This window comes from Misgurnus anguillicaudatus, chromosome 9 (genome assembly GCF_027580225.2).
Source record: "Misgurnus anguillicaudatus chromosome 9, ASM2758022v2, whole genome shotgun sequence".
Classification (NCBI taxonomy): domain Eukaryota; kingdom Metazoa; phylum Chordata; class Actinopteri; order Cypriniformes; family Cobitidae; genus Misgurnus; species Misgurnus anguillicaudatus.
The window spans coordinates 16,436,784-16,459,797 of NC_073345.2; the positions used below are offsets into that span (position 1 = coordinate 16,436,784).

The 23,014-nt window shown below is 39.8% G+C and overlaps 1 long non-coding RNA gene across 1 annotated transcript; it reads left to right on the forward strand.

The window, feature by feature from the left end:
* The first annotated feature begins 1,625 nt into the window (after window positions 1-1,625).
* On the forward strand, window positions 1,626-19,096 carry LOC141366092 (uncharacterized). Its single transcript, XR_012371093.1, has 3 exons — window positions 1,626-1,968; window positions 3,467-3,552; window positions 17,340-19,096. It is a non-coding gene; the product is annotated as an uncharacterized lncRNA (long non-coding RNA).
* Window positions 19,097-23,014: the final 3,918 nt, after the last annotated feature.

A 23,014-nucleotide genomic window follows, 5' to 3' on the forward strand; every position in this document is an offset into this window, starting at 1 on the left:
CCCCTCTTGCTCTTTCTATCCGCAACCCCCCCCCCAAGCCCGTACCTCCGTCGTTGCCTCGTTCCCCTGTCCGTTTTCTCTCTTTTTCTCCCAGGTGAAATCTCCCCCCACCGCAGTTCCACGTAACGCCCCGCTCGCCAATTACCAATCCGACATCCTTTCTGTTCCCCCAGGGATCGCGCCTCTTCACCTGTTGTCACAGGCGACAAACGAAGTCTTTCGCCGAATTCCGCGAGCCACGTGACATACGTCGGTAACATGTTCGAGCCAAGTGGAAGAGCCATATCTATCCAAAATGATTTTATTCAAGCAGCGGTAGGGACAGAGAGGACATCGGGGGTTTTCTATATCAGCACGACCTGCGAACACCCAACGCCTCATTGACATTTACACAGAGTTTGGCAGCTGCGTGACTCACACCTGTGACTGTGAGGTACATCATGGAAGAGAAAAGAAGAAAACAGGAGTGAGAGAGAGAGAGAGAGAGAGACGACCAGACAGACAGGAAAAAGAAAGAGACCTAGAAGCCGAGGAGACATTGAGGTTGGACGCTTTGGGTTGTGGCCCACCTTGACAGTCACCGGGGTCTGAGACCATCTGGCCGTGCGTGTGTGTATGTACGCGTCCTGCCAGGTCTCTGGGCTCCTGTCACCTGCATCAGTGGAGGATAGCAGGAAGGAAGTGCTCTCGTTCAGCCAAAAGAGAAAGCGAGAGAGAAATTAGGGATAGGGCGCCAACCAATAAGTCTAAGGATGTGAGCCATTGCATACGAAAACAATCCTCTATAACACACATACTGTATACAGAGCTGACCACACACAAGGTTAGCATGACTCTGTGTTTGTCGTATGAGGTTATTTTCTATTTCATTCTGGTTGGGTGCGGTATGTTCTGGCTCCCCTGTTTGGTCAATAGCAGCGCACAGCTTGTGGATCGATGCGGGGTCAATAGCTCTCAGACGCCTGCCTCTTTGTGCCGCCGCTGATTTAGCTAGCGTCCGGCCCACTTTCTTACAAACTTGTTTTTTCTTTATGAGCATCTCACTTGCATCGACAACCTGAAATTAGAGATGCAGCAGTAAATTTGTGATGGGCAGAAAATCTGCAAAATGTAGGGGTAAAGGTACTCTAGTAGTTTGTTTTTGTGAATGCCGTGCAATATTAGACATATTTTAGATCTATTGTAGTTATGGGGTTATTGCTACGCGACTTTATCAATGTGTGTCACCTGTCTCTTTCAATTAAGTCGTTAGGAGGCGTTTCTAAAACCGTCCTCTCAGTGACTGACAAAAGGCGGATGACGTGAACTCCCCTGGTTTACTTCCATTGGTAGACCCTCCAAAGTTGGTCATCATTTGCATAAAGTTGACTGTTTCTCAACGTTGTTGTGAAGCTGGACACTAGTGTGCCATTACTAGTTGCTGGCATTGTGCACAGGGATGCCACTAGCGATTTTGGGCCATATGAAAGAATAGGAGGTTAGCCCCTTTACCACACCCATGTTACTACTAATAAAAATGATATTTGGGGGCCCTAATGCCCTAATAAGGGTACAAAAGTTGCCAGGGGCAAATGTCTGTCTTTTTACTACTGTAAGTAACACCACAACATCTCTAAAAGCAAAACTACTTGCCGAATCTCCTAGCATCGCAACACACAAAACTCAAACTCACATCCCTTGTGTTTGTGTGTGTACAGTATGTGGGATTGTGTAAATGCTGTTGGGGAGTGAAGGGAAAAAATAGCTGATATTCAATTGATCTCTCATCTGTTTCTTCTTTACTCCCTTCAGTCCTCCACACATCTGCACCCAGGCCAAAGTTCTGCTCCACCACAGACCTGTGAGCCTTCGCTTTCACCACTGGCTTATATTTCATAGCTACGCTGTTGTGAGCCGCATGGATCAATGATTTGGGCGTGTGTTTATATTACGCACGAGTTGGACAGTGGATCATTGATCGCTGTGGAGGTAAATAAAATGCATGGACAGAGAACCTATAAATATATTTCGGATAGTTTCTTGAGTTTTGGGATTGTTACTGCATACAATTTAAATTCTTTGTAAAAGAAATGTATTATGGTAGTTGACACAAAATACCTTTGGGAAGTTAACACCCATGGTTATAAGACTTCTTAAAGGGACACCCCACTTTTTTTTTAGAAAATAAGCTCATTTTCCAGTTCCCCTAGAGTTAAACATTTGGTTCTTACCGTTTTGGAATGCATTTAGCAATGATAATATGTAGTGCCCGAAAATAGTCCCCTGCTATTGAAAGATACTAAGGGACTATTTTTGGCTGCTGCGTAATATCATTGCGCCTGCTGCAGCCATGTTATGGCAACAAAGTCCTCGATTATTAGGCTACACCAGAAGGAGATTATAGTTTCTAGCCACATCTGCCAAGAAAATCGCAACTTTAAATTTTTCGTCAGTTTTAGTACACGATGTAACTACAGAAGAGTCAAGTTTTAAATAGGAAAAATATCGAAACTCTTTGGTTATTTTTTAGCGTGATGCTAATGGTCTAATCAGATTCAATGGATTGTGCTAAGCTATCCTAAAAGTGGTACGGCCAGACCCGGAGATCAGCTGAATGGATTCCAAAATGGTAAGAATCAAATGTTTAACTCTAGGGGAGCTTTAAAGGGATATTTCAGCCAAATATAAAAATTACCCCATGATTTACTCATCCTCAACCAATCCGAGATACACATGTCCATAATCTTTTAGATTAACACATTTGGAGTTATTTAAGTCTTTGCTCATCCAAGCTTTAAAATGGTAGAAAACAGGAATCAGGGAACTTCTGACTTTAAACCCCCCCCCCAAAAATGCATCTATCCTTCACAGAAGTAATCCACACAGCTCCAAAGGGTTAATAAAGGTATTCTCTGGGCAATCAATGCGATGTTGAAAAAAATGCATATTTCAAACTTACTAGCTTCAATAACGACGCCATCTTGGAGAGTTTTAGTGTAGTGAGCGTTGGTTGCCACGGGTACGTTGCATGGTGACTCTCGTGAATCGTGTTAGTCCAAGATGGCGTCGTTACCAAAAGCTAGTTTATAACGTTTTAAATATGAATATTTGTTTTACAAAAAGATTACTTCTGTGAAGGATGAATGTAGTTTTTTGGATTTCAAAGTCAGAAGTTGCTTGTTTTCCACGATTATAAGCTTGGATGAGCAAGGACATTTACTAAAATAACTCCAAATGTGCTCGTCTGAAAGATGGTCCCAAGCAGTCACTGGGGCACTATCATTTAAAAATGTCCTAATGTATACATGTGGTACCAATGTGTACTTTTGAGGTACTATTATGTAACTCTTGAGGTACTTAAATGAACTCTTTGATGCAAAGTACTTTTTAAAAGGGTACCATCCCAATAGGGACCATTTTTGACTATAATATCTGACATTGTGGATGGTTGTGGATCACCTATTTATTTGTATTTTATGTATCACAGTGTTCTCAAGATGCATCAAGTCTCTTTCGATGAGCGGAGGTGTTTACATCAACATGCTCCCAATTGATCCGAACACCCATTGATTGGTAAATATCCCACTGTATTGACGTATTGGTCCGCTACCAGTTCGTGTCTTAGGTTACATCACACTCCTCTTTATCCCCCCGACACACAAACACGCAAGCGCAGGCTATTTAAAACACATAAAGCGACGTAAGTGTTCTCGTCAATGTTCCGGATCTCGCTCAGAAGCTAGAAGCGTGATGGAGAGGCTCAGAGCGAGCGAAGCAGCATTATGGTAATTGTCATTACCGAGGCTGGAGCGGATGCGTGACTGACGCCATTAGAGAGAGTGCAATTACAGTAGGGTTTGGCGACCTTGCTGACTGGAGGAGGTCAGGGCTTCTCATTAGAGCGGCGTGGAAGGCAGCCCAGTGTCTCCAGCCTGCCAATCAATACCCTCGCTCCCCTGGCCTGAACTAATCACAGACCTGCCGCCCAGACCCACCCTCTCCAAGAGAGCCCTGGACGTGAGACGTTGATGATGTGATATGCGCGCACGGCCCGCTGGCTCCACACACACATGCGGCTGAACGTGTGCGTACAGATCTGGTCAGGAAATCTGTGCGTCGGTTCTGATTTTCAAGGTTGGGCGTCGCTTGAAATCTGACACCGCGATCCGTCCCTGAAACTGGAGCAGGTTAACTGAGATTGGTCACAGAAAACGTCTGCAGTGCAATGGAGCCAAAATACTCAGATTGCCTAAAAGTGAAGAATGCGACATACATTCATGCATTCATATTGTGAAACAACTCTTATTACAATGCTATCTCATGGCAATTTGTACGTATTTTATGAGGTGGCTAATTCATACATCCACACTCGTACATTTTTGTACAACTTGCTTTAGACCCGTTGACATTGGGGTTAGGGGATGGGTTTCGTTATTGTTTTTTTTATTATAATCGTATGATTTTGGATGATTCATACGATGGCAAATATGTACGAATTCTGGTGGGATCAGGCTGCTTATTACCATAATTCTTAAATACTCTGTAAAAGACTTTTTAGTAGAACCAATACCTAGTTTCAATTTAACAAACATTGGCAGACATTAAATTCGTAGAGGGGTGCAAAATGTTAAGGGTTCTGGATTCCCAGAAACTAGTAAGCTGCAGTAAAGTCTCTTCCCAAATGTAGATATCTTTTATATTGCTCGCTAAGAAACTTTTATTTATTGCATGCATTCTTTGTAGACAGGCCAATCCCAGAATGCATTGCCATAAGCTCATAGAAAGTAGCAATGAATAAGGAATGAATATACTCATATACTCGTATTTCATTTAATATTGATATGCTGATAAAATGCTTAACAAGTTTACAAGTGTACATCTGTATGTTTGTGTATGTGGTTTGTGACATCACTTCAGCGCAACACGCTGACGTAATGCACTTACTGCAATGTCAGGGTAATGTGGTTGTTTGTACTGGAACATACTGATGAATAATCTTGTTTGATGTAGTACGGAGATACTGAATGCTCTGAGGTGGCTGTGTGTGCATGGGACAGGCAGGCTGTGAGTTAGTTGTCCTCAGAGACGGGGAGCGAGAGGGGGTGGGTTGGTATTGTTGGGCCGGAGGGCTCCAGGCTCCAGCACATTTCCGCACTGTTCGCACTCCACCGCCTCAGTCACCAGCCGTGCCTATTAAATCAAGGGCCCTGCTCTACAAAGACTGCCAATTATGCCCGACCGAGCCGCCATTCTGCCTCTCTCTCCATCTTTCTATTTTCCCATCCGCTGTTGCTTTTCTGGGTAAAAGTCCAATGTGGAAAACCTGATCCAATCTCTACCAGTCCTATTATTCTCTCTGTTACTGGTGAAGTCGTGGTTGAAACACATGTGGATTGGTGTATCAGGAGAGAAAGAGTTGTATCTGAGTTGGATTATAGATGCATTTAAGACAGCTGATTTGTCTGGGTATCTAAAGGCGCTTTTCTATTGCATAGTACCCCACGGTGTGGTCGGGGTTGGGTCAGTTTACTTTTGAGGGCTTTTCTACTGGGTGCAGTACGTAGTACCCGATACTTTTTTAGTACCAACTCGGTCGGGGTTCCAAGCGACCTGTGCTGATACCAAAACGTGTCGCGAAAACATTGTAGATCACTAATATGTCTGAAAGAATCGTCACTACCAGTGTCATTGCTTTAATGTAAAAGATTAGCTTTACCTTCGTGCTAGCTTGCGTTGTCTTGAGTAAACCTGTTGTCATCTGTGCTTTGCTGTAAGTTCCCAAACTCCTTTTTAGCGATGAAAAACATCCACAGGTTGAGAATCAGGAACACCATAACAGTTTTTTCCAGACTTGCAGTTTGTGGCAGCACATTCACGATGCGCATATCTGCGTATACATGCTTAAATAAAACTTAAATGAGGCTCAGCTGAGCGCTTCGACTGACGCCACGGGTGTTTGTACAGAAACTGTCATGTGAGACAGAGGTAGTGATAAACGTGAACGCAAACATCTATTTGTGGTGGTCAATTTTAATTTTGTGGCGGACTGAATAACGCTAAATGAATGTATGGGGATGTTTAGCATTCCAACGACGCTCTCACTTGTATGATGTCACAGCAGTAGGCAGCGCAAATATAACGACACGCCTATAATCCCTCCCAATCCGAAGTGATACTAAACTCAATGGAAAAGCTAACCAAGCCAAAGTGAGGGGAGCTGACCCGATCTGACCCAAACCAAACTGTGGGGTACTATGCAATGGAAAAGCGCCATAAGCCAATTCCCATGACTGATACTTAAAGCTTAAAACAAAGGTTTCAGAATAGCGTGTTCATATGATTCCCACAGTCCTGACTGTGAAAAGTCTTTACCTCAAACTAACCCTTCTTTTTCAGGGGTGGGGCAGTGGGCGGGGTTTGACATAACATGCACTGAAATAAAAGATTTGTTTGTTCAACTTAAAAAGGTAAGTTACTTGGTTGCCTTAAATTTTTTTAAACAGTTTTTTTAATTGAAGTAACTCAAAATTTTAAGGGAACCAAGTAACTTACTTTTTTTAAGTTTCAACTTTTCTTACAGAATGAACAATAGTGTAATGCACCATTACTCTATTAAAGTGTGGAAATAGTTTTAAATAACGCTGTGACGGTCTCTATGAACAGTTTTACAGAAAACACTAGACAATGGCACAAAATGTGTATAAACTCTCAGGGTCAGAAAACAAAGTGAAAAAGTTTGCTCATACATTTAACTTGATAAGAAATGCTATAAATATCTTTTAAAGATTTGCTGCTAATCTGGCAATTCTTGACAAATGCATTGACCTTTTTTTGTTCAAACATGCTCACTGTATTAAGCCGGTATCTTGTAAACATGACTTGGTTTCCTGGCAAACTGATAAAAGAGCTGTGAGCTCACGTGACCTGTCAAACATTACACCTTAGTGTGAAAATTGGGTTCTTTACAATGTTTTCCTTCAGCCTGTAGCATTAGAGCATGCAAGTAAATTAAGTTTGGCAAATCAATTTTAATAGACAGCATCGTTCCATAAACCATTTAAGTACACACTGACTGGACTTTTATGGACCAGATCTCCTGGGTCCACATTTTTGCATCTATATATTGTTCATAATGTCTAGTTCCCAAACATTTTGTGCTATGATTTGTCGGTGTCTGTAGATCAGTCAGGGGAGTTATAGCAGTTTAGGTCAGTTTGTTATCTTGCAGTACTTTCTACTTGAACAGTCAACTGTGCAAACAGTTTAGCATTGTCACTTTTACACCCACATAAACTCTAAAAAATGCAGGGTTATTTAAAAAAAAAAAATGAAGTGAGGCCAACCACTTTGGTTGTAAATTGAAACAATGCAGTGTTGTTTTAACACCAAAATCCTGGGTTGTTTAAATTCAAATATAAACATTTTCTCGGTTAATTTAACCCAACCGCTGGATTCGTCCCTTTTTAACCCAGCATTTTTCTTAGTGTGTACAGGCCTTTAAAGGGATAGTTCACCCAAAAATGAAAATAATGTCATTAATGACTCAGCCTCATTTCGTTCCAAACTCGTAAGAGCTACGTGCATCTTCGGAACAGAGTTTATGTTTTAGATTTAGTCCAAGAACTTTCTGACCCTTCATTGAAAATCTAGTAATGGTATACTGTCCATGTCCAGAAAGGTAATAAAAACATCATCAAAGTAGTCCATGTGACATCAATGGGTCAGTTACAATGTTTTGAAGCATTGAAAATACATTTTGGTCCAAAAATTACGACTTTATTCAGCATTCTCTTCTCTTCCGCGTCTGTTGTGAAGCGCATGTGTGAGACTAAAGTCACGTGACTGCAGTGACGTGGATGACGTGTTATCCTCAGACATGTTTGCAAAGTTTTTTTCTCAAACTTACAGTGTGTGTCTCCCTCAGACTGTAAACGAAGCCCGGGGCACAAAAAAAAACAGCTGGGGCGCACCAGATAACACGTCAGCTGCGTCACTGCAGTCACGCATGCGCTTCACAACAGATGCGGAAGAGAAGACAATGCTGAATAAAGTCGTAAGTTTTGTTATTTTTGGAACAAAATTTATTTTCGATGCTTCAAAACATTCTAACTGACCCAATGATGTCACAAGGACTACTTTAATGATGTTTTTATTACCTTTCTGGGCATGGACAGTATACCGTACGTAGATTTTCAATAAAGGGTCAGAAAGCCCTCAGACTAAATATAAAATGTCTTAAACTGTCTTCCGAAGATGAACAGAGGTTTGGAACGACATGAGGGTCATTAATGACATTATTTTCATTTTTGAGTGAACTATCTCTTTAAAGGCAGGGTGCATGATCTCTGAAAGCCAATGTTGACATTTGAATCACCTACCCCAATAGAATCTGGACCTTCTATTGGTAGACCCGCCCCACACATACACACCCCGGCCAACGATGTCTGTTAGTAGACACGCCCCTTACTGCTGATTGGCTACAGGTGTGTTTTGGTAGTCGGCCAGACTCCCTTTTCCAAAGCGTTTTTCAAAAATCACGCACCCTGCCTTTAATGATCAGTTATATAAACTCTGTGATGGACTATATTGGTATTTGGTAAAAAACAGTTCAGGTATTTTTTCTAAGCTACATAAAATCATCCTACACAATGTAAAGATCATTCTTTAGAAAATATAACATTGATATCTTTAATTTTAACTACGTAAGGTCATGTTGCCATAAAAAAAGGAAAATTGTCATTTGTTTTGAAATATTGTGGTATTTTTTACAAATGACTTATCTGTGAGCTTCATTATTTTTTAAAAATTCATGTGTCCTCATAATCTTTAATCAAAAACACAAATCTCCTCCTCAAAACGTTCTCTCTTTTTTTCTGGTCATATGGTATGGCAGGTGGGCGGGGTCCGAGAGAAGATCGCTGCAAATGATCCAATCAAAAGCCGGTTTCACTCGGATATACGTCACCACATGGAATATAAGGCAATCGCTACTTCCATTATATTGCGACTTTAATGATAGAAAGGAAACTTTGATGCTTCCAATCCCAAATTAACATTATGAGACTTTCATGGTTTTGTGGCAGTAGCACTTCTGTGTCCACCTTATGCATTTATACAACAAATGGCTGATCAAATAAATCTCATTGGCAGTGTGCTTGACAGTGTGTGCATGTCTATGCATGTACAGTCATGTGTTTTTGGGAAGGTGGTGGGTGTCTGACAGGCTTGCCTTATGAAAGTGACCCCAGGCAAAGAGCTGTTGTTTTCTTCAACCGCGTCTCTCACTCTGGATGTTACGGTTCTAGGATACTCAATCTGCTTTGTTCAGTCTCTGTATTCCATTAAATGCTCTCTGTTACTCATAAACACCTTTTAAAAGATAGTAAATAAAAACCAAAGTAATGTCTCACAGGAACCACAGATAAGTTTAGGAAATGAAACTATAATATTCTGTAATTCTTTCAATATATTGGTCTTTTTGAGAAAGTATAGATTTCACACTGGTGAAGGTTTTTGAGTGTGCATCTCCCGTTTTTCCTCTGCCTGCTGAGATACAGAACTGATCCCCAACGGATAAGACTGGAGAGATAGTGGTGCATTGTCAGTGTGTGTATGTGCCACACGACCAGGGTGACGGCCGCTTGTTTACCGGCCGCATTATGTCACCACGCTTCCTCAGAGGCTGTGGCAGGTCACGCCAAGGCCTTCTGTCCACCTACACACACACGCACACGCACACACACACATACAAACACACAATCGAGTATTGCAGCAGTAGGGTGAAGGACAATGCAACAATTATTTAGGATTGGACATTTCAGACAGACCACTGATGTGGACAATGTGGCCATCCAGCCTTCATTAAAACATGTTCATAATCTTCATGGCTTGCATATGCTCGTACCTCACGGCCTTGTTAAGAACTTTTAGAAAATGATGAACTCCTGAACCGTTCCTCTCTTTTCTCCTCCACGATATTAACACATTCCTCTTTGAAGATTTGCATGTATTGCCAAATGCTATTTCCCCCTTCTTTCCAATTATAAGGAAATGTGCTTATATTACCTGTCAGGACTGTTGGGGCTGCACCAATAATTGGGCCAGAAGTGAACTTTCAAAAGTTGTCGAACTTGCAAAACCATAAAACTTGTAATATACGCCACTATTATTAAGTAATTCAAAGTTAGAACACAAGTGTTCATTAGGGGATAATTCTTTCCTATAGACAAAACAAGAGTATGGAGGCACAGTATGTTGTGTGAACTTCACAGCGATGCCAGTCAAAGGGTCTCAGAAGAACCATTTCATTCTTACCGTTTTATAATTCAAAGAATGTTTTTTCACCACAAAGGACCTTTTGTGAACAGAAAAGAGACGTTAAAGGTTCTTTATGGAACCATTTAGTCAAAAATGGTTCTACTTTGGCATTGTGAAGCATCTTTATTTTAAAGAGTGTGAGTCAAAGAGTGTGTTTCTCCATCAAGAGATGGATTTAACACCCCTGATTCACCATGTGTGTAAGGGATAGGTACATAAAGGATTAGTACATTGGACACCGTCAGAAAAAAAGGTCCCAAGTTGCCATTGGGGCAGTACCCTTTAAAAAGGTCCTAATATGTACCATTTAGGTAAAGATGTTTATACATTTGTTATACCAATATTTAAGGTACTCATATACACTCTTTGGTACCAGTATGTTGGGGTGAGCGGGGCACAAACTAACGCGGGGTTAATTGTAACGCAGCTAATTTACATATTTCTACAGGGCCGAGCAATCTGCGCTTTTGGTCATTTGTTATGACATGATCTCCTGTGAATTTGTGAAAAGTTTTGATTTGTTTTCATTAAGATATTTAACTAAGACTGCTTTGTGTCCCAAATAAGTCAGACTAAAAAAAACACTGACTTAACAAAATGATGGGTTTCAGTGTAAAGAGCACTTTACTTCCTGTTTTCTTTAAAACAATAGCATCCTAATGACGAAAGCGTGCCCAGGCTTGGATCGGTCAAGGTACAGTATGAGTGCGTGCATCTGAGGGAGTAGGGAGGGGTCGAGCACGGTCTAGTTGGTTCAGGTACCACCTCAGGATCATTTTTGACAGTGTAGTACATTATAAACATTTTATACTCCAAGAGTGTCAGGAATAATGTACATTTGACTCAACATTTCTTTTCTACATACAGTACGCTTTAGTACAGAAACAGATACCATGATTTTACTTCCTTATGTAACTTGTGTTGTGGATCCTAAATCCAGGAGCACAGAGCTATTCACAACAGAGAAGAAGTCTTTATGTCTACATTATGATGTGTTATGCTGGCCATGAAGTGAAAATGAAATCAACTATCGGTTATCTAGATTTCTCTGAAGAACACAGTGTGGTGTAAATGCATTAAGTAATGTGTTATATATCAGATTTCCCTCAAAACTGTAAATAAATCCATACAGAAAAAATGAATAGATCTGGAAATCCAAAGTGAAGTTGGATTGGTGTCATAGAAATCTGTGAATGGGGAGAGAAAACTGCTCAAATCCATTCCCATACTCTGGATCAATCATACTCATTTTATTTATTTTATATTGAGTTGATTATATGTGTGAAAGCTATGTGTGTATATGTGTGTGTTCTCTGTGTCTGCGGTCCCCACATCTATAATCCCTTTTATTGAAATCCGTGTCACCCGCTGCCTGTGTAGTCCAGCACCCTGAAGAGCCAGCCGGCTGGCACTATAATGGCCTATGCAGAGACAGGGCGAGCGAAGACTATCAAGTCTATCATTGTTTACTCTCACATCAGTTTAGGACATGAATTTAAGAGACAAATGTATGATATATTTTGCTATGTCTTTGACCACGTTTACACGCACCCTTATAATGCAACTATAATGGGATTTTGGCAATATTGAGATAATACTTTACCTCATGTAAACACAATACTTTGATAAAAATAATGTGATTACGCTCATAATCGCAGCAAGTATAATCGTATTAAAACAGGCATATGCTGTTTAAACACTTTAATCGCATCTATACTGTAAGTGTGTGTGTGTTTTTGTCATGCACCTTAAATGCGAATTCATTTTAAACTTGACATTAGGGAGTTTTCCCTGAACTCTGTCAACACGACTTGCAGTCAGCATTCTGCCTTCATCCAGAAACAACTCAAAAAAAGTGACAGCAGCATATAAAACTGTTACACTGCAAAAAATGACTTTCTTACTTAGTATTTTTGTCTTGTTTTTAGTAAAAATATCTAAACATTCTCAAACTAAGATGTATTTTTTGATAAGCAAAATAAGTCTAGTTCTTAGACAATAATTATAAACTTTGTTAATTAGTGCTTAAAACAAGCAAAAAATCTGCCAATGGAATAATTTTCTTGAAATAAGTTTACTTTTTTTATAAACAGTTAATTGAAGAAATTTTTTCTTGTTCCATTGGTAGATTTTTTTGCTGGTTTAAAGCACAAATTCACTTAAATTTTATATATATATATATAAAAACTAGACTTATTTTCCTAGGTCATTTTGCTCATCAAAAAAATACATCTTAACATAAAAGATTAGTCAATTTTCTTAAAAAAAAATTCAGATAATTTACTCGCCACCATGTCATCCAAAATATTGATGTCTTTCTTTGTTCAGTCGAGAAGAAATTATGTTTTTTGAGGAAAAGATTCCAGGATTTTTCTCATTTTAATGGCATTTAAAGTCATCAATACTTAAAATTGCACTTTCAACTGAGTTTCAAAGGAGTCTAAACGATCCCAAACGAGGCAGAAGGCAGTGGTGTAGTGCAGGGTATATGCAGGTATACGGAGTATACCCACCTCTTTATTTGATGGCATGGGGTATACCCACTTCTACTGGGGGCATACATTAAGAGTATACCCACTTCTACTGGGGGCATAAACTAAGAGTATACCCACTTCTCCAGACACCACTTCACCACTAGCAGAAGGGTCTTATTTAGCAAAACGATTGTCATTTTTGGCAAGAAAAATAAAAAATATGCACTTTTAACCCACAACTTCTCCTCTTCCTCCGTGACGTGCCAGTGCGACCTCACGTAATTGTGTAATGCCGTGGAAAGGTCACGTGTTACATGAAACGCACATTTGCGGACCATTTTAAACAATAAACTGACACAAATACATGAATTAGTACCATTCGACATACAACAACATCGGAACGGTCCTCTTTCTCCACACTTGTAAAAACTGGGGCGTAGTTTCGATACGTCATCCGTGATGAAGTATTACGTGAGGTCGCGCTGGCGCATCACAGGACTGGAGGAAGACGAGAAGTTGTGATTTAAAAGTGCATATTTTTTATTTTTCTTGTCAAAAATGACAATCATTTCGCTAGATAAGACCCTTATGCCTCGTTTGGGATCGTTAAGAGTCCTTTAAACTGAACTTTTAAACTGCATTAAAACTGTTAAGTATTGGGGTCCATTAAAGTCCATTAAAATGAAAAAAAATCCTGGAATGTTTTCCTCAAAAAACACAATTTCTTCTGGACTGAACAAAGAAAGACATCAACATTTTGGAAGACATGGTGGTGAGTAAATTATCTAGATTTTTTGTAAGAAAATTGACTAATCCTTTAAGAATTTCTAGATATTTCTCCCGAAAGCAAGACAAAAACACCAAGCAAGAAAGACATGTTTTGCAGTGCAGAGGCACTGTCACAATATTTCTGTCTTCGTCACAGTAGCGAATAACAAAATACGTCCATAAAAATGTGTTTGTCACTTAAAGTAAGTAAATTAAATATTTTATATTTCATGCTACATTGGTCAACCTGTTTAACTTGCAGCAACAACAACCAGTTTAACTGTTATATGCCAACTGTATGGAAGTTGATGTTGGGCCGTGATGGACTGTTAGTATGTTCAGGGAATTGTCACCTGTATAAACGGACAAAACAATGAAAAGGTGTGGTGATGGGGACACCAGGAAATAAAAAGAGCAGCAATTCTGGTAGTTTAAGTCTTAGAATTTTAAATTTAAGTTAGTCTAATTTAGCAAACATGTTGTTATAGATCACCAATTTTGTTTCGTTAAACAACTCATCAACTCGATCATCTCCTTATCGATCAGTGAGTATTTCGGTATTACTTGGTCACATTTAAATGTTAGTTTAAGACTCAATCTGGTTTGCTTTCCAGCCTCAGGGTATATGGACATCAGTGGGCGGCCATTTTGTGATGTGAGCTGAAAAGAAGAGCATGTTGTCCTGCACTCCCTCATGGATCAGCTCAGATGTTTTCAGTCTCTCTGCTGTGCACCTGGGAGTCACGGCCGTGTGTATCCAGAGAGAGAGAGAGAGAAAGAGAGGGGGGGCGAGAGGAGAGATAGATATATCCCCGTTCAAGCCTGTGACACATTAATTATTAACAAACTTCGAGTAAATGCGTAAACTCTCCCTCTCTCACTCTCCTGTCGTCTCATTCCTCTCTCCTCCACTGCTCACCATCTCGTCTTCACTCATCCATTTATTCCTTCAGCGCTCTGTTACCAACAAACACCTCTCCCTCTCTTCTGCATACACAGTCACTGACAAACACCCCTCTCTAAACCTCTCAGTTTTTTCGGTGAGTTTTCCCTCATTCTTTTTCCTCTTTTAGTGAAGTGCAGCGTGCTGCTCGTAAAATGAAGTGGAGCATGTCGATTGGGGGGTGCAGGAGGGTGGGTGACAGCAGTGTCAGGCGAAAGGCCCCGAGAGAGAGAGAGAGAGAGAGAGAGAGAGAGAGAGAGAGAGAGAGAGAGAGAGAGAGAGACAGAAATGGCATGAGTAGGACGTGGTGAGTTCGAGGTGTGGAGGTTAGAAAAGGAAGCTGAGGTTGAGTTATAAAGTCGAAAACAGCCTTTTTGACATTTTACTGCTTAATGTCACATATAGTTTACGTTTTCAATGATAGGGATAGTCAGTGAAAGCATAAGACTTTTATTTAGCAAATGGTAGATCTCTATTGTCTTTATACGACAGGTGGTCGGTGGGGTGCGGTTGAAAAGTAGAAGAGATTGATGTCACCCTAAAGGAAGTCGTGAATCGCTTACAACAAAACCTGGAATGCATATTAAGAAAGTAAATATGGTCTGATTTCATACAAACTATACTTTAATTTTTGAAGAACTGCACTGTAAACAAAAATGCAGCATGAAGTTTAAACAACTTAATTATGCAAGTTAGTCCAACCTTTTAAAGTTTTGACTTGTGATAAGTTGACATACCTTAGAAAAAACAAGTTGAAATTGTTTAATTTAATTTGTTAAGTTAAAGTAACATAAAATATGTTTGACATAATTTTTTATTGCATAATTTAATGCATTTTCTTGATGAGCAAAATGACCTTAGAAAATAAGTCTAGTTTTTAAACAAAATATATAAAATGTAAGTGACTTTGTGCTAAAAACAAGCAAAATGGGATAAAAACATTTTTCTAGAATTTTTCTTGAATTACGTGTTTAAGAAAAACGTTCAAGATTTTTTTGCTTACCCCATTGGCAGATTTTTTATGCACAAATTCACTTAAATTTGATATATTTTGTCTAAAAACTTTTTTTGTCTAAGAATTTTTTAATATTTGTACTTAAAACAAGACAAAAATACAAAGAAAGAAAAAAATTTTGGTCTATTGGTAACGTCATGGACATTATAAATGGGCGTTGTCCCATAGTTAATTTTGCATTAAAGTTTTATTATATATATATATTCAAATAAAAGACAGGCATGTGATTTTGGACCATCATCATGTTTTGACAAATATACAGTACTTTGCAAAATGCCACCGCTGGCTTTGTTGTTTTAAAATTAGTTTAAATGACCATCCATATTTCAGGTCTTTAAGATATAAACAAAAAATACAGGAATTGTATACAAAAAAAGATAAAGCACACAAAAGGACATTACACTTTATTTAAAAAATCCCCATTTTCCAGCTCCCCTAGAGTTAAACATTTGATTTTTACCGTTTTGGAATCCATTCAGTTGATCTCTGAGTCTGGCTACCAATTTTAGCATAGCTTAGCATAATCCATTAAATCTGCCCTGCTAAAAAAAGCATCAAACCAGCATGGGAATTATGCTGGTCTATGCTGGTTTGATGCTGGTTTAGCTGGTGGTCACTAGCAAACCAGCACCAAAACACAACATATGCTGGTCTTGCTGGTATGACCAGCATGGGATGCTGGTGCTAATGCTGGTTTGGTGCTGGTTTAGCTGGTGCTAATGCTGGTGCTGATGCTGCTTTAGCTGGTGTTCACTAGCAAACCAGCACCAAAACACAACATATGCTGGTCTTGCTGGAATGCTGTTTTTTTCAGCAGGGTGATTAGACCATTATCATCGCTCTAAAAAATAACAAAGAGTTTTGAAATTTTTCCTATTTAAAACTTGACTCACTACTTTAAAAAGTAATATCACTACGCCTGCTGCAGCCATGTTACATCAGCAAAGTCCTTGATTATTAAGCCAGCATGAGAGTACAGTTCCTAGCCAGTTCTGCATAGAAAATCACACCTTTTAATTATCGAAACTCTTTGGTTAGCGTGATGCTAATGGTCTAATTAGATTCAATGGATTATGCTAAGCTATGCTAAAAGTGGTAGCGCCATAATCAGAGATCGACTGAATGGATTCCAAAACTGTAAAAATCAAATGTTTAACTCTAGGGGACCTGGAAAATGAGTATATTTTTAAAAAAGTTGAATGTACATTTAAGAACAAAATTGCTTCTTCTGGTTAAAGTGAGTAGTGAATAAAGACTGTCGTCCAAAAAATTACCTCATAGCTTGTTTGTGGAAGCAACTTATTACGACCTACAGTTACGTTTTAAGGATAAGGGCCTGTGGTTACGTTTCAAGGTTGTTTACCTTACGCGTCCTTCAGACCACCAGTGACATTCAGTACCGTCCACTCCAGTAACTGACGAGAGATGAATGACGTGACCTCCATTCACTGGTAGTTCCCTGAAAGTTGCTCATCATTTGCATTAAGTTAAACTTTTCTTAACTTTTCTCACGCCCATCCGGTCACCAACGATCACTTTCCCTCATGTCACCAAAAGTCCCCAAGCTTCCACTGAAATGAAAGAGATCATGTTGCTCTGCTACTACTATTCACTGAAACAACAAATCTAATGGTGGGATGGTGGCCTATAAGTTTTGCACAATACTAGTTACTGTACATCATGATCGGTAAATAAGTGAGTGTTAAAAACATAATAATTGGCTAAAAGTTTCTGTCACACTTGTTTCACTTGGACCCTGTCATGATCATAGTCTCCATGGACACTGTCTCCACGGCATTATTTCAATCTTGACGCACAGATTTGTGTACGTGTGTGTTTTTAGGTGTGTGAGTGCACCAAACAACATCTCCAGACCAACATTCATGCTTTTATCAGGGGTGCCCTTGAGTGGGTCACTTTCACACGGGTAGACTTGCAGAACTCAATGCAGATGGAAAAACCCGACGTTGCTGGGACAGGAAGTCCAAAGGCTGGAGAGATGAAGTCATCACTACACTCCCCGACTGGAATGACGGTTTGAGAATGATCAGCGACCACAGAGTTGAAGGACAGGACAGAGGCACACCCTTCACAAGTAAACCGTTTGTATTAGTGTGTCAACGTGAAAGAACGTTTCCCCAGCGGTTCGGCCGTCTTCCTGCCCTCACCTGGACACCAGTAATGGAAAACAACCCCGAACCATTTGTTTTTCATTTGTGCAACTATTTTTGCTCTCAGACACACACACACCCACACGAGCACACACGTATACGCATTGACACACATCGGGAGAACAGCTGCAGTAAGCGTGGAACAGAGGACAGTGTCTATGGCCCTTCGGTCTACCTCACCATGGCAACACTTCCTACTGCGCAGATGTTGCAGCTGGACTTGCAAACCAGATCTACCCAGCTAATGGTTTATAGGCACTCACTCGGCTTTTCAGAACATAACAGCGGTGTGGTGGACGTCTAGCGTGAGGGCAAAGGAAACTTGCTGGGTTTGGGTCTGATTTTTGGTTCAGTTGAAATTAATATTCCTATTACAATATCATTTACCTCACATTTTCAAATACAATATTTGTTATGTTTATATTAGCATACTACTTTTTAGATGGTTTGTGCATGCTTTTTTCAAAGCTCAAGCTATAGCCTACATTTATGTGTATTTATCAAACCACAACATTTTTGTCACCCTACTCTCTACCAATAAACCAGGCAAAAAAATGTGTTTTCATTTCATTTAGGTCATTAAATGTGTTAGTTATAGACATACCTGAACGTGTCTGAGTGGGTGAATTGTGAAGCTCCAGTAAGTTGTTTAGTTGTCTTCATCAATTTTGTCTGGGTGACTTTGTCACACCCAGAGTTTTAACCACTATAAGATATCAGTGATGCAAAGGATGATGCAAAATGTTGTCACATCATCACATTTACCTTGAGGAAACTGCAAATGTCTACAGTTACTTATTTTACCTACTCTGTGGTGAAATCTATGTTTGTGGTTAAATAATACATCATCAGTATTATCCTGAGTCAGTGTGGCTTATTGCTTATTACATCACATTTGCAAACACCTGGATGTTTATTTTATAAATCGAATTTGTGTGTGTGTGGACACCAGGGAGTGTGTAATACAGAGAGAGAGAGAGAGAGAGAGAAAGAGAGAGAGACACTGGGGCGTGGGGGGTGGCTGGAGTGTGGAAGTGGGTCATCTGTGACATACACCAGGTTCCTCAAATGAGTCGACCCATTCTCTCTCCTTTTTACCTCCACACTATCATCTGTCCCCTCCTCTGTGTCTTTGTTCCTCTCAGTTCCTACAATAAGCAGCATGAAATCTTTATAGTCAGACTTATATGATGTTTGCAATCTATTTGACTTATTATTTCTATATGTAGCTCACTTGGTAGAGCACTGTGTTAGCAGTACAAGGAGCGACGTAAAAAAGTAAAACTTGAATGCATTAGATGTCACTTTAAATAAAAGTGTCTGCAAAGTGAAATGGAATAAACGGAAATTTATTTAACCTTATTTGAACTTTTTACCAAAATAATTTATACTAAAACAGCACATTAACCTTATAGAAAAGGACCATGATGATCATTTTTATATAATATTCTTTTATATTCTTTTTATAGTAAAATCCCTATTAAATCATAACTGACTATTCTTATGTTTTAATGAAATATTGTAGTGTTTATTATAAACAATTTATCTGTGTAAGTCAATATTAAAAAAAAAAATTTATGTGCCCTCATAACTTTAATTAAAATCTGAAAATGTACTTTCGCCCTCCTCTGGTGGTCATTCTCTAACCGTGGGTTCACACCAGCCTCATTTAAAGAGTAACTAAACCCTAAACCAACTTCTTTTAGTTAATGATCTGTAAGAATGGGGCTTTATTAGTGCTGTTCATTGATTTTAGTAAGTTTTTTGACATTTGGATATAAAGTGTTTCAATACTACAATATATGGTGTAAAAACGTCTGAGTGCTGCCCTCTTCAGGTTGAACGGTGGCTACTGCAGTTGAATTTTCCTATTGGATGTTGGGTCCAAAAAATAACTTGTGACGTAAGCAGGTTCAAGCTCACCACGCCCTTGTTACGATCTCACCACACACTTGGTACGAGCTTAGTTCGTCCCCTCTATCTCCGTTGGGATCTGCCCACTTTTCTTGCATTCTTCAAATATTGCCAGTGGGTGGAGTCACGCTCTGACCAGGGGTTTAGTTACGCTTTAAGGGGTCAAAATCGCGTCTGCCACATCAGTTTGCCGCTTGAACATTTTGAGTTTACTCGCTTCATTTGCTCTTGAAAGCCGCCTGTGAAATTTTACTGTGGGTTTACACCAGATGGGAGTTCAACGATTTGCGCGAGTAGATTACATACAAAGTCAATGCAAAGACACAATCAGACGCGTCCTCGTGTGGGGCAATGCGAATGAGGTGATATGGGCGGCGCGTTTACCGCGACAACACGCACTATTCGCCTCAAACGGGTCTTCGACCCAGGTTGAAAATATTCAACTCGAGCGAAAATTTCGCATGACACGAAGTTAAAATCTTCAGTACATTCTCGGGGGATTCAATATTATACCCTGTACCGTGATATACAAAACATTACTGTTATCCCACTGGAAAAACTAATGGATTGCGGGCCGTGTATTTTAGGCCTTCAGTAAAATCTTCTACCTGATTTTATCCACCTCTTCATACCATCATTATGACGCCACAGCTATAGAAACCAATATTAAACAGAAACACAGTATAACAGGTTGTTCTATCACAGACAGATATCTCAATGCCATATATCTTTAGATGTAGAGTGAGCAACGCGATGCCCCATGTTTGGTGTGTACGTAGAATGAGTCATCGAGACATTCACGCAGAAATTTGCATCATGAGAGGGCCTTCCATAGGCTTCTGCGACTCCGCTCACTTCCTGTAATCACGTCACTACTAGAGCAAGCTCCTGATTGGTTAACGCGGCGCATTTGCCCACGAAAGTTCAAAATTTTCAACTTGCGCATTTGCCGCAGCAACGCTTAATTCGCACCATTTGCGCAACCTAGACACGCGAATGAGGCGGAATCGCATTTACTGCGCTAAACGCCTCAGTCATGCCGTGAGACCTCCAGACGTGCGTCAACGCGTCTTTACATTGACTTAACATTGAAATCACTTGCGCTTGATGCCTCTACCATGTCTTGTCTGAATGCAGCATAATGATGTCAGCTAGATGGCTTGGGCGGGAGCATCCGTTAACTCTGCCCCCTCCAATCGTCAGTCTGCGGTGTTACTTTTCTACAACCAATCAATTAACAGTGTAAAACACAAGCCACACATGCTAGTTTCCATGTGTTTCAATTGAAATTATGTCACAATACAGAAGTAAAGCCTATCGCAACTTCCGGTCCTCGGGGGCTTTAATATTATAACCTGTACCGTGATATACAAAACATCACTGTAATCCCACTGGAAAAATTACTGGATTGCGGGCTGTGTATTCTACGTGATTTTATCCAGCTCTTCATACCATCATTATGACGCCACAGCTATAGAAACCATCAATATTAAACAGAAACACAGTATAACAGGTTGTTCTATCACAGACAGATATCTCAATGCCATATATCTTCAGATTCCCGTCCGCAATCGCAGGTGTCTCGTATCAGTTATCGTTTACATTCAGAGTCCTGCAAGTGGGCAGGTAGCCGTCAGTGAACTACTAATATTTGATGTACTGGGTGGAATAACATACATGTGTCATTTGAGGTGCAGATGCGGGTCAGGAATTAATAGGGGAGTGTGGGTCTAAAACCCAAAGACCATTTCAACTCGATTTGGTACACTCTGATAGGCAACAGCCCTCAACAAAAACCCCATTTATTTTTCCCATAGACTTTTCGAGTTTTGTCCAACAAGATCATCTTCACAGATGAACACAACTTTTGATTTTTGAAGTCTAAATGCGTTTACTAGAAATGAAAACTAACCTTGGCTACAAGCGAAGTATACCACGGTCACTCGATTTCTAAGTCATCACCACAAAGCAAAAAACAAAAAAGTCCCAGAAAACATAGTCCCATGTAGCAACCACTCATTTTAAGACACGTAAATGCTTTAAAAAGTCACAAGTGTGGATACTGGTGTGTTTTATGTCGTTCAATAAAATGTGAAAATATCTTGTGTTAAGCTTAAGATTTTGTTTAAAAGACAAGTTCGATATTTTCCAGTTAAAGCCCTTTTTTCAGATTGTTTATGATGAAATAGAACAGTTTTGACTGAAATTTGGACATATACGGCTGCCCCGAGAATTTTTGTGTGTTTGTTGTTTCACCTCCCACTTCTACAATGGCTGCAAAGGTGCACTGAAACAATCCTTCCTAAAATGCATTAAACTTTCGTTTTGCACTGAAACAATCCTTCCTAAAATGCATTAAACTTTCGTTTACAAAGACGTGAAACTTTCCGAGTGGTCAGGGGTGTTCACTGATATGCTCACACAAAAATCGCTGCAAAAGATGCTTTCCAACAGGTTTTATCGTAATTTTTGCCAACTCCATTGACTTGTATTAGATGTGTTGTGAGGTACAGTATTACTCTGTGCCGGAAACGTTGTTTGTGTTCTTGCAATTGGCAAAGGCGGATTATCGCCACCAACTGGGCTGGAGTGTTAATTATTTAAGTTCTCAACGGAAGAATGTACGGGTGTGAGGCGTTTGGAAAAATAGGTCCACAAGATTACAACGAATGCTAAAACACCTGTTGGAAAGCATCTTTTGCAGCGATTTTTGTGTGAGCATATCAGTGAACACCCCTGACCACTCAGTGAGTTTCACGTCTTTGTAAACAAAAGTTTAATGCATTTTAAACAAAAGTTTAATGCATTTTAGTTTAATGCATTTTAGGAAGGATTGCTCCAGTGCACCTATACACCATTATAGAGGTGAGGGTTGATACAACAAACTCCCCAAAATTCTCGGGACAGCATCATATGTCCAAATTTCAGCCAAAACCGTTCTATTTCATCATAAACAATCTGAAACAGGGCTTTAAGTGTAAAATACCGAACTTGTCCTTTAAGGTGTTTAACCAAACCCCTATTCAAAAACCCCATTGACTTCGAGACCCGGAGTGCTAAAATAATAACTCGCTTCTGGGTTTTCCCTACAAAAATACGTCATCACTGACGCACTTTATTCCTTTTAAGATACAGATGCCAGCACTGTTGATTCTGAATGCCCTTATGGCAGATTTCCTTGACCCTGGCAACACATGATGGCTGAAATATGATTGGATAATAGCTCCAACAGAAAAATACACTACTGGAAGCAGCGCAACTGAGAAAATGTATAAAAATGAGGAGAATAGACTATTGGGAATAATTTAATACACATTAATGAAAAATATATTAAAACACGTCAGTGATTCTGACGCTTAGGGCAGCAAAAAAGGCCTTGCGGGCCTTGACCGTCCACCACTGCTGCCATCATGTACACTGGAATACACTGGTA